This window comes from Heterodontus francisci, chromosome 19 (assembly GCF_036365525.1).
Source record: "Heterodontus francisci isolate sHetFra1 chromosome 19, sHetFra1.hap1, whole genome shotgun sequence".
NCBI classification, from domain to species: Eukaryota; Metazoa; Chordata; class Chondrichthyes; order Heterodontiformes; family Heterodontidae; genus Heterodontus; species Heterodontus francisci.
In genome coordinates this window covers 52,021,016-52,042,834 of record NC_090389.1, presented here as the reverse complement: position 1 = coordinate 52,042,834, position 21,819 = coordinate 52,021,016, and the positions used below count along the sequence as shown (strand labels likewise).

The 21,819-nt window shown below is 46.2% G+C and overlaps 1 protein-coding gene across 9 annotated transcripts in view; it reads right to left on the bottom strand.

The window, feature by feature from the left end:
• The window catches only part of fhit (fragile histidine triad diadenosine triphosphatase), a 1,297,392-nt gene that overhangs the window by 888,166 nt on the left and 387,407 nt on the right, over positions 1–21,819 (bottom strand). For 2 of the 9 annotated variants that reach the window (XM_068051603.1, XM_068051606.1), the window contains one exon: positions 18,715–18,815. The exons of the other annotated variants lie outside the window; for them this stretch is intronic. The gene's annotated coding sequence lies outside the window, so the exon portion shown is untranslated. The remainder of the gene's footprint in view (positions 1–18,714; positions 18,816–21,819) is intronic. 9 annotated transcript variants of the gene reach the window in all.

Here is a 21,819-nt window from a genome sequence, read left to right as displayed (position 1 = left end):
TGGAACATTTTACTACATTAAAGGTGCTATATAAATGCAAGTTGTTGTTGCTCAACCAGGATCATGTAAGCTTTTTCCTCTAATTTCCAGGCAGAATGAAAGCCATATTACTAGCCATTTCTGGGATATTAGGGTTTTAAACCCAGTTATTTTTTTCACCTAACAATTTTAACAGATGTTCATCAAGGGATCTATTAAACTATCAACTAATATGAACTTACTCTTCCCAGTACCACAAGCAACATTCTTCATTCCCTGACCTCACTAATTCAATAAGCATTAAAGAGAAAAACTTAAAAGTTCACCAAAATTATTTAACAGCTAACAATAGCATCCCTCTTTAATAGTTTGATGTGTGCACTGTTATAGCTGTATAAACACCGCAATTAATAAACATGCATAGAGGTTTAGAAACAGAATTTTCAGAGGGATGGGGAACAGAGGACAGGCAAGTCTCTTTCTTGCAAGTACAGGGTCATTAGGCAGTCAACTCTACTTCACAATTTGTTTTAAAGGAAAATCTGATCTAAGTGTCAAGTGTGTAAAAATTTAACTTCTCTTGAACAATGTCTCTCAATGCTCGAGAATAAATAACAATACGCACAAGGTAAGCACTGGTTCTCCCAGCGCAAGGAGAGTCAAGAGGTCATATCGGAGCTACCTGAGAAAAGATAAGCAATCCCAATGGTGCAGGAACCCACAACGTAAAGAGACTAGACAAAGGAGTGAACTGGGTGTGGGGGATGCATTCAGCCAGAGTTCCTACACCTCACCAATATCCTGTTAAAAAGGGTGCATCTGTGGATAAGAGATGAGGATATGTTGAGGATCGGGCCTGATAGTTTATTTAACTGAGAAAAATATATATTGTGAACAAGCACGATCTAGGTCACAATGAAGCAACAATCATTTGCTCAAGAAACTGTCAGGCTGCCAGTGTGCATGAACTGCCAGAAGAGATTCCTCTCCCAAAGTAAAATCAGGGGTACAGTCTCTTCTTCTGACTCAGTCTCACAAATTAATATGAACTGAAACATTGAATCAAAAGCCTAGTATAAACATATTAAGGCACCCATTGCTGGCTTTCCTGGACAAAATTAGATAACATTTTTTGTCACCTAAGAAGAGTATTTGCTGAAGTACTGAAAATGGGCCTCTGAACATACGACACCACATAATGGGCTGAATTTTATGCTCATCCAGAAGGCGGGTTTTTAGGTGGGGTGGGAGTGTGGATTCGTCCGCCGTGGAGCTCGACGCCAGAATGCTGAGTTCTGATTCTGTTGGAGGCAGCAAAGTGCCATGGCAGCATTTCCACATCGCCGTGACGGCAATGACATTTACGTATGTTAAACATTTTTTAGCATACATCTGAATCTAATTTCTAGCGATCTTGCCAGGTGCTTGCAATCTTGTGCTGGGTGTGTGGCCAACACAAAATTGTGATTTTGCGTCTTTAAAAAGCTGGCAGCACCGAGGCAAGAGTCCTCCGTGAGTCGAAAAGGTAATTTACTTTACCGCTGTTATCTAGGGGAAGTGGCTGGTTGGAAGAACTCGGCAACTGCATTGTCTGTGGGTTGTGGGGGGTGATGTTAGAAGAACTCGGCGATTGCATTGTCTGTGGCGGGGGGTTGGAAGAACTCGGCAAGTGGTGTGTCTGTGAAGAGAGGAGAGTTGGAAGAACTCTACAAGTGGTGTGTTTATGAACAGGGGTGGTGGTGGGGGGGGCAGGAGTTGGGAGAACTCAGCAACCGCATTGTCTGTGGCGGGAAATTGAAAGAACTTAGGAAGTGGTGTGTCCGTGAAGGAGGGGGGGGAGTTGGGAGAACTCTGCAAGTGGCGTGTCTATGAACAGGGAAGGGGGGGGGGGGTGCGGAGTTGGAAGAACTCGGCAAGTGTAGAGGTGTTTTTTTTTCGGAAGGCCAGTGCAGGGCACTGAAATGCTGTTGGTTTGCTCATGATGGCTCACACCTTTGGAAATGTTGTGGGCCCAACATCAATCCATACCATGGAACTTATACAGGCTTCCCATAACCAAAATTCCAAAATCTATTTTGGAATAGGTAAACTTAACTTAACCTCTGAAGGAAGCCAAAGGTCCAAAGAGGATCGAGATGGGTATGATTCACCCTGTTTTCTTGGAACCCCGTGCTGTGCTGAGGCAAATCCGCCAGAGGCAGGTCCAAGAGGCAGCTGTAGCACAAGAGGAGCCTCCCAGATATAAGCAGCAGCAGCCAAGAATGCATCGAAGAACACAGATACAGCAGTGACTATAGAGAACTCGCTTGATATACCTGCAGATGTCTGAGCAGAACTGCCGGAGAAGACTACGGCTGTCCAGAGAGGCTGTCATAGATCTCTGCGCACTGCTCAATGAAGATTTGGGCTTTGGTGGCCACTCGATGCCTGTGGCCCTGAAGATTACTGCAGCCTGAAACATTTATGCCTCTGCATCATTCCAGGGATCCACCGGAGACATGTGTGAGGTCTTGCAATCTGCAGCGCGCTGCTGCATCAAGGAGGTGACCAATGCTTTGTTCAGGAGGGGCTGCGACTATGTGCACTACAAGACACACAGACTCTAAGAGTCAGGCTAAGAGGGCCATTGGATTTGGGGCCATTGTGGGATTCCCACAGGTCTAAGGTGTGATCAACTGCATGCACGTGGCCATTAAGGCTTCCATGGACCAAGCAGCCACCTTCATCAATAGGAAGGGTTGTCATTCCATTAATGTACAATGTGTATGCGACCACAGAAAGCGCTTCCTACAAGCGTGTGCCCGTTTTCAGGGAAGCTATCACGACTGAATGACTTGGATGAAGGGACTGAAGGTATGGTTGCTAAATTTGCTGATGACACATAGATAAGCAGGAATGTAAGCTGTGAAGAGGACATAAGGAAGTTACAAAGGGATACAGATAGGGAAGTGAGTGCGCAAAGATCTGGTAAATGGAGTATAATGTCAGAAAATGTGAAATTGTCCATTTTGGCACAAAGAATAAAAAAGAAGCATGTTATCAATAAATCATGAGAGATTTCAGAGCTCTGAGGTGCAGAAGGATCTGGGTGTCCTCGCACATGAATCACAAAAGTGTAGTATGCAGATACAGCAAGCAATTAGGAAAGCTAATAGAATGTTATCGTTTATTGAAAGGGGAATTGAATACAAAAGTAGGGAGGTTATTCTTCAGTTAAACAGGGCATTGGTGAGACCACATCTCACATCTGGAGTAATGTGTACAGTATTGGTCTGCTTATTTAAAGAAGGATGTAAATGCGTTGAAAGCAGTCCAGAGATGACTGACTGGACTAATACCGGGAATGGGTGGGTTGACTTATGAGGAAAGATTGGATAGGCTAGGCTTGCATCCGTTGGAGTTTAGAAGAGTAAGAGGCCACTTGATTGAAATGTATAAGATCCTGAGGGGTCGTGACAGGGTGGATATGGAAAAGATGTTTCCCCTTGTGGGAGAATCTAGACCAAGAGGTCACTGTTTATAAATATAGGGTTACCCATTTAAGACTGAGATAAGGAGAATTTTTTTTTCTCTCAGAGGATCTTGAGTCTTTGGAACTCTCTTCCTTAAAAGGCAGAGTCTTTGAATATTTTTAAGGCAGAGGTAGATAGATTCTTGAAAGGCAAGGGGGTGAAACGTTTTTGAGGGTAGGCGGGAATGTGGAGTTGAGGTTACAATCAGATCAGCCATGATCTTGTTGAATGGGGCAGAGCAGGCTCGAGGGGCTGAGTTTTTTTTTATTCATACATGGGATGTGGGCGTCGGTGGCTAGGCCACCACGTAGTGCCCATCCCTAATTGCCCTTGAGAAGGTGGTGGTGAGCTGCCTTCTTGAACCGCTGCAGTCCATGTGAGGTAGGTACACCCACAGTGCTGTTCGGAAGGGATTTCCAGGATTTTGACCGAGCGACAGTGAAGGAACGGCGACATAGTTCCAAGTCAGGATGGTGTGTGACTTGGAGGGGAACTTGCAGGTGGTGGTGTTCCCATGTATTTGCTGCCCTTGTCCTTCTAGTTGGTAGAGGTCGCGGGTTTGGAAGGTGCTGTCGAAGGAGCCTTGGTGCGTTGCTGCAGTGCATATTGTAGATGGTACACACTGCTGCCACTGTGTGTGGTGGTGGAGGGAGTGAATATGGATGGAGTGCCAATCAAGTGGGCTGCTTTGTCCTGGATGGCGTCGAGCTTCTTGAGTGTTGTTGGAGCTGCACCCATCCAGGCAAGTGGAGAGTATTCCATCACACTCCTGACTTGTGGCTTGTAGATGGTGGACAGGCTTTGGGGAGTCACGAGATGAGTTACTCGCTGCAGGATTCCTAGCCTCTGACCTGCTCTTGTAACCATGGTATTTAGATGGCTACTCCAGTTCAGTTTCTGGTCAATAGTGACCCCCAGGATGTTGATTGTGGGGGATTCAGTGATGGTAATGCCATTGAATGTCAAGGGGAGATGGTTAGATTCTCTCTTGTTGGAGATGGTCATTGCCTGGCACTTTTGTGGCGCGAATGTAATCAGCCCAAGCCTGGATATTGTCCAGGTCTTGCTGCATTTCTACACGGGCTGCTTCAATATCTGAGCAGTCGCGAATGGTGCTGAACATTGTGCAATCGTCAGCGAGCATCCCCACTTCTGACCTTATGATTGAAGGAAGGTCATTGATGAAGCAGCTGAATATGGTTGGGCCTAGGACACTACCCTGAGGAACTCCTGTAGTGATGTCCTGAAGCTCAGAAGATTGACCTCCAACAACCACAACCATCGCCCTTTGTGCTAGGTATGACTCCAACCAGTGGAGAGTTTTCCCCCTGATTCCCACTGACTTCAGTTTTGCTAGGGCTCCTTGATGCCACACTCGGTCAAATGCTGCCTTGATGTCAAGGGCAGTCATTCTCACCTCACCTCTTGAGTTCAGCTCTTTTGTCCATGTTTGAACCACGGCTGTAATGAGGTCAGGAGCTGAGTGGCCTTGGCAGAACCCAAACTGAGCCTCACTGAGCAGGTTACTGCTAAGCAAGTGCTGCTTGATGGCACTGTTGATGACACCGTCCATCACTGTACTGATGATTGAGAGTAGATTGATGGGGTGGTAATTGGCCGGGTTGGACTTGAACAACTTGTCTAGTGCTGCGGGAAGTTCTGGAGCACAGATCTTCAGTACTATTGCCTGAATATTGTCAGAGCCCATAGCCTTTGCAGTATCCAGTGCCTTCAGTCGTTTCTTGATATTACGTGGAGTGAATCGAATTGGCTGAAGTCTGGCATCTGTGATGCTGCGGACTTCAGGAGGGGGCCGAGATGGATCATCAATGCGGCACTTCTGGCGAAATATTGTTGCAAATGCTTCTGCCTTATCTTTCGCACTGATGTGCTGGGCTCCCGCATCATTGAGGATGGGGATATTTGTGGAGCCACCTCCTCCTATTAGTTGTATAATTGTCCACCACCATTCATGGCTGGATGTGGCAGGGCTACAGAGCTTAGATCTTATCTGTTGGTTATGGGATCGCTAAGCTCTATCGCATGCTGCTTATGCACCTTGGCATGCAAGTAGTCCTCTGTTGTAGCTTCACCACATTGCCACCTCATTTTGAGGTATGCCTGGTGCTGCTCCTGGCATGCCCTCCTACACTCTTCATTGAACCAGGGTTGGTCTCCTGGCTTGATGGTAATGGTAGAGTGGGGGACACGCCGGGCCATGAGGTTACAGATTGTGGTTGAGTACAATTCTGCTGCTGCTGATGGCCCACAGCGCCTCATGGATGCCCAGTTTTGCATTGCTAGATCAGTTCGAAATCTATCCCATTTAGCACGGTGATTGTGCCACACAACACGATGGACGATATCCTCAATGTGAAGGCGGGACTTCGTCTCCGCAAGGACTGTACGGTGGCACTCCTACCAATACTGTCATGGACAAATGCATCTGTGGCAGGCAGATTGGTGAGGACGAGGTCAAGTATGTTTTTCCATCTTGTTGCTTCCCTCACCACCTGCTGCAGAGCCAGTCTAGCAGCTATGTCCTTTAGGACGCAGCCAGCTCGGTCAGTAGTAGTGCTACCAAGCCACTCTTGGTAATAGACATTGAAGTCCCCCACCCAGAGTACATTTTGCACCCTTACCACCCTCAGTGCTTCCTCCAAGTGGTCTACTCTGCTCCTAATTCATATGACTCATTCATACCTCAGCAGTCCCAGGTGTCACATCTTTTCGCTCCCCCCTGCTCGCCTTCAAGGGTACATTCTCGCGGATAATGGCTAGTCATTGAGGACGTGACCTCTGATGCCTGCCACTGCCCCACCAGCGCGACCATCGAACAGGCCATTGGTCTGTTGAAGATGCAGTTCTGCTGCTTTGATAGATCTGGTGGAGCCCTTCAGTATTCCCCACAGTAGGTTGGGCGCACTGTTGTGGTCTACTGCGTTCTACAGAGGGGGGAGGGCTTGCAAGAGGAAGACATGTGGGAGTATAAAACTTCCTCTGACGAAGAGGAGACAGAGGGCAACAAGGCCAAGCAGCCATGGAAGATCCTAGCAGAGTGATGGAAGGCAGACATCTTGAGCAGCACACAAGGGAGGCAAGTCACAGCTTTGAGCATTTCCAAAATCCCTGACTTGCAATAAATATACTTCTGACCAAAACACACCCTCATACATGTAGTGTCAGGTTTTCTGCCTCTGTACTATTTTGCCCTTCAGCATGAATGGCAACATTCAATTCAGCCAGTAGCTATGTGACATCATTCAAGTAATGAAACAATCATGCTCATTGGCATTTTAATGATGTCAGTGGTCACTTTTCCAATGTAGTAAGGCACTTGAGGCGATTGCAGTAGTCAGGATCATGCCATGGTGGAATGCATTTATCCATCAATGAAAGTTGAGGATTTGCACCAATGAACTTTTAATTACATTAAGGCTGTGTTTGCTGACAATGCAACCACTAGGTGGCGCAGTACTGGCACATGAGCAAATGCAGCCTCATCCACTGAAACGTCACTGTCTGCAACGTCTGAGGCAGCTGCCAGTAATGAAGATGGCGCTGCTCAATTTGTCACAAAATGAAAATGCAGCCTTAAACGCAAATTCCCACAGTGGCAACAATCGCCATCTCCATCCCATCCCCAACAGTCCCCTGCTCCAACAAAAACAAGAAATGCTGGAATCACTCAGCAGGTCTGGCAGCATCTGTGGAATGAGAAGCAGAGTTAACGTTTCGGGTCAGTGACCCTTCTTCAGAACTGGAAGAGAAGCAGAGTTAACGGTTCGGGTCAGTGACCCTTCTTCGGAAGGGTCCCCTGCTCCCTCCTGCCATGCGCTCCCTTCTGTGCCTGTCTGTTCACCGCTCATTCCCCGCCTCGCCATTTCTCCCCTCTCAGCCACTCACTCCCCACCTTGCCACTGCCTTCCCTCAGCCATTCACTCCCACCCGACCCCGCTTCCCCCCCCAACCCCGGCCGCATGGTCCAGGCCTCGCCGCTTTCCTCTTCTTGGCCACTGGCTTCTGCGTCAGCTCATCACCCCTTGGCCGCTCGCTCCCCGCCTTGCCTCTTCGGCGGCTTGTTCCTCGCCCCCTGCCGCTTCTACGGGCAGCACGCCGGGGAGTACTCAGCCAAAGGGGAAAGAGACGAGGCCAGGAGTGAGCGGCTGGGGGGTGGGGGGAAGCGACGAGGGCGGGAGTGAATGGCTGAGGGAAGATAGCGGCAAGGTGGGAAGCGGGCGGCCGAGGGGGGAAACAGCGAGAGCGAGTGGCTGAGGGAAGGCAGCGGTGAGGCAGGATGGAGCGGGAAATTGAAAGCGGTGATTGAAGCAGGGATGGCGGGAGGGAGCGTGATAGTGTTTGAGGGAATGGAGCTGGCGATTGCAACAATTGAGGGGCGATGATGTCATTGCGTGGTGACGTCAGTGCGTGCATGCGCGCATTCATACAGGCAAGCTGTTAAATGTGTGCATGCACTGATGACGTCCGCGATTGCTCTGCGCATGCTCTGCGTTGTCAGGAGTCACTTTGTTACATTAAACATGAGCTATCTATTTCACCCATGAATACCCATGTGTGTCAAAGTGTCTTTTTATGCGTTTGCATGTGCTCCTGCGTGGTACATCCGCTGCGACAGCAGCTGGACTGGAGGCAGGCTGCTGATCATGATGCACCTTGGCTTGGGATGACTTTGACTGGAGTCCTCTGGTTGCCTGAGGCCTGGAGGCCCTGGCTGCCTGAAGGCTTCCGACACTGGTGCACGAGTGTGCACTCAGGTGTCGCAGCTGGGTTTACATCAGGTGACACCGTGAACGCCGTCTCCATTTGCGCCTCTGCCACATGATTGGGGAGTGACCGCCTCCATTTTGCAAAATGGCCACCCGCCATGTAATTGCGGCAGCACAGCCAATCACGGAACAAGGAGGAGTGCCGCCATTTTGCACACGCGCTTCCGCTCCCAGCAGTGTGATCATGAAATTCAGCCCAATATTTCCAAAATAGATAAGCTATGCCATTACGGAAACAGGAGCAATCTGCTCTTTAAAACTCTTGGCCATTCGTGCCACAAAGTCAGCAACACCACCTATGCTGGGAGGAAAAAAAATCTATTTTGCTTCTTAGAGCCAGCAAGCATTTTGTTTAAAAAAACAAAGGAGCTAAATATTTCAGCATTCATGATGGTCCTAGAATTATTTAACTTATTCCATGCATTTAACAAACATTTGCTTTGTGGTTTTGAAAGTGGCCTTTGACCAACAGAAAATGAATCTTTACACAACTGTCCTTGAATTTTCTTTAGATTCAGCATTTGTGTTCTGTACATGAATGTGCAAAAATGAAATGTAAATGGCAAAATGATAGAAATGACATTCCAGGATCTTTTTATACTGTAAAAGTGAAATTATATTTTACTTAAAATAATATCCATCTAATTTTCAACTACCAGACTACACACAAAATCTGTTAGAACGCAGATAATGACAGAATGTCAAATTAAACTTCGATGCACATGACATTTACTCATACACTGAGCTGCCACATTGATCATAAAATATCTTTTTCAACATTTTACAGTAAAATAATTTTCGGCAATATACCAGTAATGCTGCTTAATGAAAACAGGGGGCTAGAAATTTGTTTGACTCAATTTTGGGATGTGGGGTCACAATTCACAACGTGCCCATTCAGATTGAGGTGGATAACACCTAAAATTCATGTACTGAATGATCGCAACACTGGCTGGTGCACCTCCAGTAATGCTGCATGGAAACATAACATAGAAAAACTACAACACAGAAGGAGGCCATTTGGCCTATTGTGTCTGTGCCGGCAAAAACAGAGCTCTCTAGCCTAATCCCACATTAAATCTCTTTGTCAGTAGCCCTGTAGGTTATGGCACTTCAAGTGCATATCCGGATATTTTTAAAATGCAATGAGGATTTCTGCTGCTACCACCTTTTCGTGAAAAATTTTCTCAACTCTCCTCTAGTCCTATCAATTACTTTAAATCTATGCCCCCTAGTTATCTCCCTCTCTGCTAAGGGAATATTCACTCTATCTAAGCTCCTCATAATTTTGCACATCTCATTTAAACCTTCCCTGTTCAAAAGAAAACAACCTCAGCTTATCCAATCTTTCCTCATAGTTAAAATTCCTCATTCCTAGCAACATCTTTTTAAATCTCCTATTTACCCTCTCGAGTGTGATTACATCCTTCCTGTAATATGGTGACCAGAAATATACATAGTAATCCAGCTGCGGTCTAACTAGTGTTTCATACAGTTCTAGTATAACTCCCTGCTCTTGTACTGAATGCCTCAGCTAATAAAGGAAAGTATCCCTTATGCCTTCTTAACCACGTTATCGACCTGTCCTGCTACCTTTAGGGATCTGTGGACATGTACTCCAAGGCTGCTCTGTTCCTCTACACTCCTCAGTATCCTACCATTTATTGTGTATTCCCTTGCCTTGTTTGACCTCCCCAAATGAATTACCTCATACTTCTCCAGATTGAATTCCATTTGCCACTTTTCTGCCCACTTGACGAGCCTGTAGTCTACAGCTTTCTTCCTCACCATCAACCACACAGCCTATTTTCATATCATCCACAAACTTCTTAATCATGCCCCCTACATTTAAGTCTAAATCATTGATATATACCACCAACAGCAAGGGACCGAGTACTGAGCTCTGCAGAGCTCCACTGGAAACAGTATTCCTGACACAAAACACCTCTCGATCATTACCCTTTGCTTCCTGCCACTGAGCCAAACTTGGATTCAACTTGCCACTTTCCCTTGGATCCCATGAGTTTTTAATTTTCTCACCAGTCTGCCATGTGGGACCGTGTCAAAAGCCTTGCTAAAATCTAAATATACTGCATCATAGAATCATAGAGTTATACAACACAGAAGCTGTGTCCATGCCAGCCATCAAGCCTATGCTAATCCCATTTTCCAGCACCTGGTCCATAGCCTTGTATGCTATGGCGTTTCAAGTGCTCATCTAGATACTTCTTAAATGTTGTGAGGGTTCCTGCATCTACCACCCCTTCAGGCAGTGTGTTCCAGATTCCAACCACCTTCTGGGTGAAATTTTTTTTCCTCAAATCCCCTCTAAACTTCCTGCCCCGACCTTAAATTTATGCCCCCTGATTATTGACACCTCCGCTGAGGGAAAAAGTTTCTTCCTATCTATCCTATCTATGCCCCTCATAATTTTGCATACCTCAATCAGGTCCCCCCTCAGCCTTCTCGGCTCATTTTCATGCTCAATTTCATCCCTGCACTTTCAATACTCCTTTTTGTTTTCTGCAGCCTTGAGCTCTTGGCATCTGACATGTGCTTTTTTTTTGCCCTATCCTACTCTCTGTGTTCTTTGATATCCGGGGAAAGGTCTAGATTTAGAGCCCCACCCTCTTTCTTAGCAAGAACCTATTTGTTCTGAACACTCTTCATCTCCTCCTTGAATGCCTTCCACTGTTCTGACACTAATTTAATTTCAAATACCTGCTTTGAGTCTACTTTTGCCAAGTCATATCTCAGCTCAGTAAAATTGGCCTTTCCCCAGTTTAAAACTTTTACTCTTGGTCTACCTTTATCATATATACGAATTATAACTCAGCTAAATCTAACTGAATTATGATGACTACCACTAAAATACTCTCCCACTGACCCCTTCCACCTGCCCAACTTGATTCCCTAAAACTAAGCCCAGAACTGCCCCTTCTCTGGTTGGACTTGCTAAATACCTCAATACCTTTAACACTGATTTTATTCCAGTTAATATTAGAGTAGTTGAAATCCTCTATTAGTATTGCCCTCCTGTGTCTGCCCTTCTCAGCAATTTGCCTGCATATTTGCTCTTCTATCTCTCTGTCTGACTGTGGGTCTGTGATATGCTCATTTGATAATCCTTCAAGCAGATAATTTCTGCTCTCTCCTTCACTACAGGAAAGTTGAAAAAAAATAAAACCGGACAGACCATCCGACATTGACCGAGACACCGGAAATGACAAAGGCACACCCTGCCTAGTCGACCCCGCAAAGTACTCCTCATTAATATTTGAGGACATGTCAAAATTGGGAGAGCTGTCCCACAGGCTAGTCAAGTAATAGCCTGACACAGTCATGTTCACCAAATCATACCTTACAGCCAATGTCCCAGACGCTTCCATCACCATCCCTGGATGTATCCTGTTTCACCGACAGGACAAATCCATCAGAGGTGGCGGCACAGTGGTATACAGTCAGGAGAAAGTGGCCCTGTGAGTCTTCAACATTGACTCCAAATCCACGAAGTCTCATGGCATCAGATCAAACATGGGCAAGGAAACCTCCTGCTGATTACCACCTACCAATCTCCCTCAGCTGATGAATCAGTGCTTCTCCATGTTGAAAACCACCGCACATTAGCAAGAGACACTGAGGGTAGCAAGGGCATAGAATGTATTCTGGGTGGGGAACTTCACCAAGAGTGGCTCCGTAACACCACTACTGATTGAGCTGGGCGAGCCCTGAAGGACATACTTGCTAGACTAGGTCTGCGGTAGGTAGTGAAGATCCAACAAGGGAGGAAAACCTACCTGACCTCGCCCTCGCCAATCTACTTGTCAAAGATGCATCTGTCCATGACAGCACTGGTAGGAATGGCCACCGCACAGTCCTTGTGAAGATGAAGTCCTGTCTTCACACTAAGGATACCCTCCATCATGTTGTGTGGCATAACCGTTGTGCAAAATGGGACAGACTCAGAACAGATCTAGCAGCTCAAAACTGGGCATCCAAGAGGCGTTGTGAACCATTAACAGCAGAGAACAGTCTTCAACCATAATCTGTAACTTCATGGCTCGGCACAGCTCCCACTCTACCATTACCCATCAAGAAAGGAGATCAATCCTGGTTCAATGAGGAGTGCAGGAAAGCATGGCAGGAATAGCGCCAGGGATACCTAAAAATAAGTGCCAACTTGGTGAAGCTACAACACAGGACTATATGCATGCAGAACAGCAGAAGGAGCATGTGACTGACAGAGAAAAGCAGTTCCACAACCAACAGATCAGATCAAAACTTTACAGTCCTGCCACATCCAGTCATGAATGGTGGTGGACAAGTAAACAACTAACCAGAGGAGAAGGTTCCACAAACATCCCCATCCTCAACGATGGGGGAGCCCAGAGCATAAGTGCAAAAGACAAGGCTGAAACATTTGCAGCCATCTTCAGCCAGAAATGTCGAGTGGATGATCCATCTTGGCCTCCTCCTGAGGTCCCCAACATCACAGATGCCAGGCCTCAGACAATTCGATTCACTCCAAGTGATATCAAGAAACAACTGAAGGCACTGGATACAGCAACGACTCTGGGACCTGACAACCTTCCCAGCTGTAGTACTGAAGAGTTGTTCTCCAGGATTAGCCTTACCCTTAGCCAAACTATTTCAGTATAGATAAAACACTGGCATCTACCCGACAATGTGGAAAATCGCCCAGGTATGTCCTGTCCACAAAAAGCAGGACAAATCCAATCCAGCCAATTACTGCCCCATTAGCCCACTATCAATCATCAGCAAAGTGATGGAAAGTGCATTGATAGTGCTACCAAGTGGCACTTACTCAGCAATAACCTGCTCACCGATGACCAGTTTGGATTTCGCCAGGGGCACTTGGCACCAGACCTCATTACAGCCTTGGTTCAAACATGAACAAAAGAGCTGAACTCAAGAGGTGAGGTGAGAGTGACTGCCCTTGACATCAAGGCAGCATTTGACTAAGTGTGGCAGCAACAAGCCCTAGCAAAATTGAAGTCAATGGGAATCGGGGGGAAAACTCTCCACTGGTTGGAGTCACATCAAGCATGAAGGAAGATGGTTGCGGTTGGTGTAGACCAAACATCTCAGCCCCTGGACATTGCTGCAGGAGTTCCTCAGGGCAGTGTGCTAGACCCAACCATCTTCAGCTACTTCATCAATTACCTTCCCTCCAACCTAAGTCATAAGTGGGGATGTTCACTGATGGTTGCAACTCCTCAGATACTGAAGCAGTCCATGCCTACCCGCAGCAAGACTTGGATAACATTCAGGCTTGGGCTGATAAGTGACAAGTAACATTCAAGCCACACAAGTGCCAGGCAATGACCATCTCCAACAAGAGAGAATCTAACCATCTCCCCTTTATGTTCAATGGCATTACCATTGCTGAATGCCCCACCATCAACACCCTGGGCATCACGATTGACCAAAATCTTAACTGGACCAGCCATATGAATACTACAGCTGTAAGAGAAGGTCAGCGGCTGGGAATTCTGTGGCAAGAAACTCACCTCCTTATTCGCTTATGCCTGTCCATCATCTACAAGGCACAAGTCAAGAGTGCGATGGAATACCCTCCACTTGCCTGGATGAGTGCAGCTCCATACCATCTAGGACAAAGCAGTCTACTTGATCGTCACATCCACCACGTTAAACATTCACTCCCTCCACCGCCGAAGCACAGGGGCAGCAGTTTGTATCATATAAAAAATACACTGTATCAACTCGCCAAGCCTCCTTCAATAGCACCTTCCAAACCCCCACTCTACCACCTATAAGAACAAGGGCAGGAGACACATGGGAGCATCACCACCTGCAAGTTTCCCTCCAACTCTCACACCACACTGACTGAAACTATATCACCGGCCCTTCTCTGTCGCTCTGTCAAAAACCTGGAATTCCCTCCCTGACAATACTACGGGTGCACTTTCATCACATGGACTGCAACGGTTCAGGAAGGCAGCTCACCACCATCTTCTCAAGGGTAATTAGGAATGGACAACAAAAGCTGGCCTTGCCAGTGACACATCCCATGAAAAATTTAAAAAAATGCTGCCAGTGAGCTCTGCACAAAGTGGGAGGCCACAGCAGCATTCTTTGCCGATCTTGTGGCACAGGTAGCCTGCTCTAGCCTCTGAAAGGGAAGCTGCACAAAAAGATTGCTGCAATGGAAATTCTTGGAAACTCAACACCAGGGCAGACAGAAGGATCTATAGTGACGGATGCAGCGCTGGAAGCATTAGTGGTGGTGGTGGGCAGGAAGAGAGATGCATGGTCTCAGAGGAAGTCAGGAGACCCTCAAGGACCACCCTCAGTAGGAAGTGGGAGCAGGTGGCCAAGGAATTCGCCTCCCAGATTCGGGACCTGTAGATCTGGCAGAAGTGCCACAAAAACTGTAATGATGTCAGGCGGGTGGTCAACATCAGTGAATGCATCTTTTTGACATCTGCTCGGGAGATGGTGGTGTTGTGGAAATGTCACTGGGCTAGTCATCCAGAGGCCCAGGCTAATGCCCTGGGGAACATTGGTTCAAATCCCACGACAGCAGCTGTTGGAATTTAAATTCAATTAATTAATTTTTAAAAAAATAGTCACAGCAACAGTATTATGAAATTATCATCGATTGTCATTAAGAAATCTCATCCAGTTCCCTTTAGGGAAGAAAATCTGCCATCCTTACCAGGTCTGGCTCATCTGTGACTCCTGACCCAAGAGTTAACTCCTAGGTTAACTCCTAACAGCCCTCTGAAATTGCCGAGCAAGCCACTCAGTTCAAAGGCAATTGGGCATGGCAACAAATGCTAGCCTGCCAGTGATGCCCAAAACCCATGAATGAATATCAAGTAAAAACAACACTGCTCCACCAACCTCTGATGCAGTTCAATACATTACACCCACATCACTCAGCCAGCAGCACTTCCTGGCACTCAGGACTCACACCTAAGATCTCGCCTTTATACACCTTCCAGTGCTGGCAGCCTCAGACCCACCTCTGACTGCCTCCACATTCAGCTATTAAGCTTTGGCAAGCGCATCACTCAAAGACAGTGCTACACAATCATTGGCATTCTGCCCTCTCTCTTGCAGGATAAGGTGGCGTACAATTGATGAGAGCTGAGCTGTAGGGGCAAGGATGTCTGCATCTCCTGAGGCCTACAGAGGAAATGGTTCTCTGCATCATGGCACTGGCTGCAACGGGGCCTGTAGCATCTGATGTGGCAGAGAATATTGAGGACAACAGGTTCCTGTCTTATGGCCCTTCTGAACTCCCAGCACACCCTCATCTTGTTATGTGGAATGATGAGCAAGATGCAGATGGTGTGACCATGGACCTTGCTTCCCATCCCACCCCCTACCCTTATCCTAACTATTCCCTTTTGACTTCCTGTTTTCAGACACCAATGAACTGCCACCTGCCCAACCACAGGAGCCCAACAAGGAACAAAAAGAGCAATAGCACAACTAATGAAGAGGCCCCATCACTTGATCTGACACTCACAGCCACCAGCTCAGATACTGGCACAGCACTTACCTTGAAGGCTAGTATAGAAATCAGCATATGGTAAGTCACTGGGTACGAATAGGCTGCAGCCAGGCCAGGAGCACAGGATGGTTAGTTTCCCAGTTCACCGGAGGGCAGGTGGCAGACAAGTACGGATGCAGAGGACTCAAATGAGGGCCTTGATGAGGCAGCATACAGGAGAATGCTGAATGGGCATGCACTCTGAGATGCTGGGTGCTTTGGCTAGACTGCCAAACAGCCTCCTGTCACCGTCAAGGAGTACTGAAGAGACCAGCTCTAACTTGGCAGAGCGGAAGGCATAGAGCTTGGTCTCTCTGCAGCCTCTGCTCCATCTCCCAGTTGCTCTGCAGACCCAGAGGCACAGCCACTGCTTCCCCCATACTTCTTGTAACTGGTGCGCATAGAGGTCACCTACTCCTCTGCCATCCCTGTCAGGATACACCAACACTCTTTGTCAAATGGAAGAATCCACCAAAACATCTCTAAAAACACTCCAGAGTACTTTCAGACACTTTGCAATTGAAAAGGTTGCATTTTAACTTACAAACATACATCAAACATACGAATTAGGAGCAGGAGTAGGCCACTCAGCCCTTCGAGCCTGCTCCGCCATTCAACAAAGTCATGGCTGATCTGATTGTGACCTCAACTCCACATTTCGCCTACCCCTGATAATCCTTCACCCCCTTGCTTATCAACACTCTATCTGCCTCTGCCTTAAAAATATTCAAAGACTCTGCTTCCATTGCCTTTGAGGAAGAGAGTTCCAAAGACTCACACCCCTCTGAGAAAAAATTTGTCCTCATCTCTGTCTTAAATGGCCGACCCCTTATTTTTAAACAGTGACCCGTAGTTCTAGATTCTCCCACAAGAGGAAACATCCTTTCTACATCCACCCTGACAAGATCCCTCAGCATCTGATATGTTTCAATCAAATTGCCTCTTACGTCTCTAAACTCCACTGGATATGAAGTCTAGCCTGTCCAACCTTTCCTTATAAGACAACTCGCCGATTCCAGGTGTTAGTCCAGTAAACTTCTCTGAACTGCTTCCAACACATTTACAACCTTCCTTAAATAAGGAGACCAATACTGTACACGGTACTTCAGATGTGGGTCTCACCAATGCCCTGCATAACTGAAGCATAACCTCCCTAATTTTGCATTCAATTCGCCTCGCAATAAACAATAACATTCTATTAGCTTTCCGAATTACTTGCTATATCTGCAGACGAACCTTTTGTGATTCATGCACTCGGACACCCAGATCCCTCTGCAAATCAGTTCTGAAATCTCTCATGATTTAGAAATATGCTTCTTTTTTATTCTCCGTGCCAAAATGAACAATTTCACATTTTCCCACATTATACTCCATTTGCCAAATCTTTGCCCACTCACTTTAACCTATCTATATTCCTTTGTAATCTCCTTATGTCCTCTTCACAATTTACTTTCCTACCTATCTTTGTGTCATCAGCTAATTTAGCAACCATGCCTTTGGTCCCTTCATCCAAGTCATTTTTATAAAAAGCTGAGGCGCCAGTCCAGATCCCTGTGGCACACCACTCGTTACATCTTGCCAACCAGAAAGTGGCCCATTTATGCCTACTCTCATTTTCCTGTTAGCCAGCCAATCTTCTATCCATGCCAATATGCTACCCCCTACCCCATGAGCTTTTCTTTTCCGCAATAACCTTTGATCTGGCACCTTATCAAATTCCTTCTGGAAATCTAAGTACAGTACACCCACCGGTTTCCCTTTATCCACAGCATATGTTACTTCTACAAAGAACTCCAATAAATATGGAATTAGTGTAGGATTAGTATAAATGGGTGGTTGATGATCGGCACAGACTCGGTGGGCCGAAGGGCCTGTTTCAGTGCTGTATCTCTAAAAGATCATGTTGACTCTGCCTGATTACCTTGAAATTTTCTAAGTGCCCTGCTGTAATGTCTTTAATAATAGCTTTTAACATTTTCTCTTTGACAGATGTTAAGCCAACTGGCCTGTAGTTTCCTGCTTTCCGTCTCCCTCCCTTTTTGAATAAAGGAGTTACATTAACTATTTTCCAATCTAATGGAACCTTTTCCGAATCTCGAGAATTTTGGAAAATTAAAACTAACACATCAACTATCTCACTAGCCACTTCTTTCAAGACCCTAGGATGAAGTCCATCAGGACCCGGGGACTTGTCAGCCCGCAGCTCCAACAATTTGCTCAGTACCACTTCCCTGGTGATTTATTTGAGTTCCTCCCTCCCTTCCATTTCCTGATTTACAGATATTTCTCAGATGTTACTTGTATCCTCTATAGTGAAGACTGATGCTAAATACCTGTTCAATTCATCTGCCATCTCCCAATTTTCCATTATTAATTATTTACCTGCAATCAGGCCATTAATAGGTCACTTAAGGGCCTCAATTGGCCTCTGGACAGGAAGGCCACCTTCAACCTATCCTGCCTACCACAAAATTGCAATGCGATGGGGAGGCGACAGGCCCTCTGCTCCCCGCCTCCCATCGTAATTTTATGGGCACCCCGCCTCCGAACCAGTCCCAGGGTGACACATAAAATTCAGCCCACTTTTCCTGCCTTAAGTTAAGGTAAGAAAAATGCTTCATGAAGACCCTAGGTGGATAAAGCCTCCTTCTGAGAGCCATTCTCCCTCTCCTACCTCTGGAAGCAACTTGTCCTCTTCTTTGCTACCTCTGCTCCATCTTCCTCTCATACTGCAACCCAAGGAGGAAGGTAACTATAGCACCCATGACTAGGGGCCTGACCAGAATCCTTGAATTCATGTGCAGCACCACTTCCAGTCGACTTCACCAACTTTAATTAACTCTGCAAACCACCAAACGCAGACAGAGGCAGTAGAAATTAATCAGCAACTAACCTCCAAGTTGTTTGATCCCTTTAAAAAGCACTGGTGTGAGGATCCTGTGCTGCTGAATGCATATTCAGCTGTGTGTGTTTAAGACCGGGCATTAGCTGGAGCTGCAAGGTTAAAAATGGCAGTGCCAGCATCAATCAGTGTTCGGTGCTGACTGACATCACAATCTGCTGACTCTGCATACTTCCTGCACTCAGTCCTAACGTCCGCACCAAAATGGCTTTCAGCGCAGGCTGCACTGCAAGTGTACGTGCACAGAGCACAGCCACCATTTTAGGGCCAAAACAGCACCCGTAGCTACAAAGCTATAGGCACTACAGAGCCTAATTTTGTAGCCACAAAGGCACTCAGAAATCTCAAAAATTTATGAGATCTTATTGGCTTCACGTAATACTTGAAAAAGCTAATATCATTGCTTCCCTTTAATCATCTAAGAAGATGAATCTGTTTTTTTCTGAGAGCTGCACACTCAAGTGTTAGAAAATCTAGATTGTTTTCTTGCTCATTCTGTGTTTTTTATACCTGTGATACCAAATAATCATTGTTCTTCATTGCATTCTCCTCATTCATGTAGTCAGCTCACCCTTGTGCAATGACATACATTTTTCATGAAGGAAAACAAAGGGGGAAAATGGTCTCCTTTTATATATATTATACAAAAGAACAGATGGTCAAAAATGAATTACAAATTAGTTCAGGTCCCTCGTTGATATCTGAATGCACCTTAACCATTAATTTACATTGAGATACTTCTCTGTGAACAACTAGACATCTGTATTTTTCAATTAATTTATTATTTCAAACTTCCTGTAAAAGTTGAAAAGGTTTTTTAAAAAAAGCATTGCATTCAGCTCATGAAGGCCTCAGGTACAAATTCTGGTCTGTTTTGTGTCACCCAACTTGAGCTTTTGTGGTAGTGGGAGTACAGGAGCTGGATGCAGCATTCCTGGACTAAGCAAGGCAATGCAAGGGATGGAATTCTCCCAAATCATTGTCAGACTTATTGAGAATATGCACAAAAAAGTAAACCAGAGACGCACTGTACTCTCAGAAGAATTCAGGATGGAGAAACTTCTTCTCCACTACATGCTCAGTGTCTATGTGAAATAAAGAAGGCACACAAGTTGAAAATTGGAAATGGATAGTTGAATAATCTGAAGCGCACAGACAATTGCATATTCATAGTTAAAGACAAGAGAAAACTACAGGAATTATTGGAAATACCAGTCACATAAGATGCTCTTAGGAAACTGATGTTGAAATTCAAGTATAAAAAGGTGATGGTATGCAGCAAAAGTCAAGGGGAATTGACACACAAATGAAGAAAGAGGAGAGCAATCAAGTCAGCAAATTCTGCTATCTGCAATGTGAAAAGATAAGGAGATTGCAAAAAAGTATCAAAGGGCCAACAGCTTTCTAAGGATACAAAGCTTGGACAATGAAGAAGATACAGTAATTCTGCAAGCCCTTGAGATATGAGGATACAGAAAAAACCTGTGTCCTAAGGACTATGAAAGAAAACTAGTTAATAGCTGTTTAAAACATTAAGAACCAGAAGAATGAGCTCAGAAAGATAAAGAAATGGAAACTCTAATACTTTGGACATATGGGTGGAGGGCAAGAATGGAAAGTTGGAAGTAAGGACATTTACATAGGGCTGAATTTTACACCGCCCCAGCGGATTGGATGGTGGCATGGGTGCGGCATAAAATTGAGCGGGAGGCTCCGGGAGGCCTTCCTGCCCTGCTCCCGCCTCTGGCCAACTTTATGGCGGTCGGGTGGGGGGGGGGGGACTTCCCGCCCGCCCAAGGCCAATCAAGGCCCTTAAGTGGCCATTTAATGGCAACTTAAGGGTCCTCGCCCACCTTCATGGGTATTTTACCCGTGGCAAGCGGGCGTGCTGGGGACATGAAAGGCCACCCAGCGATAGCTGCCAGCCTTTCTGTGTGCCGGGGAGGTGCCAAGGCAGTCGGGCACACGGTGCCCGATTGAAGGCCACCCTTGCCTCCCAACCCACCCCCGGGACCCAAGACAGCCCCGCACCCCCAAAAGACTACCCTTGCCTCGCTGCCACAACTGATCATCCTCCCTGCGAGGCAAGCCCAACTTACCTGAAGTCCTGGCTCCATGGCGTTGGCTGGGCTGCAGTCCCAGCAGTGCCCACCACTCCTGGTGGTGCTGCTGGGTCTAAGAGCTGCCGGCCTGCTGATTGGCCGACAGCTCACTGAGGCGGGACCTCCTCCCTCAAGTCTTTACGTCGGTGGTGAAGTACCATCCGCCTATGGTAAAATTCAGCCCATAGTGCCTTTCACAACCTCGGAGTGCCCCAAAGCATGTTACAGCCAATGAAGTACTTTTTGAAGTGTAGCCACTGCTTCAATGTAGGAAATGTGGCATCCAATTTGCACACACTAAGGTCCCACATACACTAATTAAATAAATGAACAGATCATCTGTTACAGGGTTTTGGTTAAGGGATAAATTTTGGCCAAAACACCTGGAGAACTCCTAGCTCTTCTTTGAATCGAGCTGTGTGATCTTTTATGTCTACCTGATAGGACAGATGGGGACTCAGTTTAATGTTTCTTCTGAAATACTGCACTCGCTCAGTGCTGTACTGATGTGCCAGCCTAGCTTATGTGCTCAAATCTCTGGAGTGGGGAACTGAACCCATGCGAGAGTAAAAGACATCTAACCAAAGTAAATACACTCATACATCAAAGACCAAGAGAAAAAGCAAGGAAAAGGTTGTTGGATGATATAAAGAGAAGAGGAATGCAAATCAAACTGGCATTGGCAACAGCACAAGGCTCACATTGGCACAGGAGGATGTACATCACCATCCAACTTCAGATAAGAGGGTGGCATTCAAAAAGATACGAGAGCTTGAGAGAGCAAATGAGCAAAGGTTCCTTACTTTGATCACTGTGCAGCAATTTATCATGCACACGCTTATGGAGGTCTTATTTGGACAAGGCTGGGCTCATTGTTGCTGCTCTTAAAGTTGATCAAATACCATGACGGAACAGAGGGCTAAACAGTAGCAACATGAGTTATTACTTCAGGAGAGGAAAGGTATGATGAGATTTTTTTCCAATACAAATACAA